General features: G+C 42.2%; 1 protein-coding gene across 1 annotated transcript in view; it reads left to right on the top strand.

Annotated features, from left to right (window-relative positions):
* NHS (Nance-Horan syndrome (congenital cataracts and dental anomalies)) overlaps positions 1-1,458 on the top strand; it is a gene marked incomplete at its 5' end in the record, with an annotated part of 263,114 nt that overhangs the window by 126,166 nt on the left and 135,490 nt on the right. The window lies entirely within an intron of this gene.

Here is a 1,458-nt window from a genome sequence, read left to right as displayed (position 1 = left end):
AGGTTTATTTTAGTCTTATTTTGAGGTGTAACTTGGCATCCCCATTTTAAGGACACTTGTATGGTTTTCCTTGTCCTGTGGTGCACAGGAAAGGAGATAAGTAACCTAAGGAACTCTGCTGGGTTAGCAAATCTACTTGAGCTGTGTTTGCACCAAGGAGGGTTTCAGACTGAGTTGAGTACACCTTTAGCCCCATCTGTCTGTGGGTAGTATCTTTTTTCTGTGTTACTTAATTTCATTATTAATGTAGAAAGCTTTTACAATTTAAGAGTCTTTATTCTCCCTCCCATTGCTTTCAATTTTTGTACCAAAATCATGGGCTTTTTCTATCTGGTTTCTCAACTTCTGTAATGCTGCTTGCCCAGCTCTTCAGCCTTGTGAGGTTCACATCCACTCTGTAGAGTTGATATAGAGCTTTTTGAGCTTTTCTACTAATGGTTTTGTTTCAAGGTATAGTGGTCTACCAGTGGGGTGACCTAGAGAGTAACTGTATTAGGTATTTCAGTCTTTAGCTCTCAGTGAAAGGAACACTGGCTTCTCACTTATATAATGTCAGAATTAAAGGAAGAGGAGTGGTGGCTTATCTTTTTATTTAACTAAAGATCACTAATTTGCACCCACATTGGCTCAATATTGTCTGTCTTCCCCTCTTAACTAAGATGAGCAACAAGAAGCTTAGCAGCCAGAGGGAATAGGATCAGTTTGGTGGCTCCTGTGAAACACTAGGGTTTTGTAGTGGAGTAATTTAGAGTGCCAGTGGCATACTGGGGAGAGTCTTTGAGATACAGTAGTTTCCATTTATGAAGTGGCTGCTCCTGCTCATTTTAACACTTCAGACACATCACTATGAAAGATAAAATGGTGCAGAGCCCCTTCTGTAGAGTCCTGAAGTGCAGGCTGCCTGTGTCTCAGCCATTCTGCAGAGATACCTGCAGCAGCTACACTGGTGCGACATGGCACAGCTACTCCTCTGAGGTTCCCCTTTTAACTGCTAGTTCTTCAGTCCTTCATCTCGAACAAAACCCTCTCATGGAAGCCTTTAAGGCACTGCATTTCATTAGTATGTGGTCTGCTGTTCTTTTTTCTCCTTCATTTTTTCCTAACAAGTAAACTCCAAATCCATGAATTTATTGATTTGGTGACATGTCTGGACAATGAGGGGTATGCTGTCTGCAGGCTGATGCAGCTAAAGGATGAAGCACTTAAAGAAGCATTGAACCTAAACAACCCAGTGGCTGAGTGATGAAGTATGCATCTTGTTTACCTTGCACTGGGCTTACTGAATTTCCCCTCCATTTATTTTTTCATCCATCCTGGAGAGATGAAACTGGATAGTCCTTGCAATACATGGTCATGTGAAAACTGAGAGGAAGGACACAGTGTGACACACCAGGCTGGAGAGTTCATCTCAAGTAAGAGTGCTGTGGAAGAGCATCCAGAGTGGAGAGAAAGAGAGGG

Source organism: Chaetura pelagica, unplaced genomic scaffold (assembly GCF_000747805.2).
Source record: "Chaetura pelagica isolate M959 unplaced genomic scaffold, ChaPel_1.0 scaffold412, whole genome shotgun sequence".
NCBI classification, from domain to species: domain Eukaryota; kingdom Metazoa; phylum Chordata; class Aves; order Apodiformes; family Apodidae; genus Chaetura; species Chaetura pelagica.
This window is presented reverse-complemented; position numbering and strand designations above follow the sequence as displayed.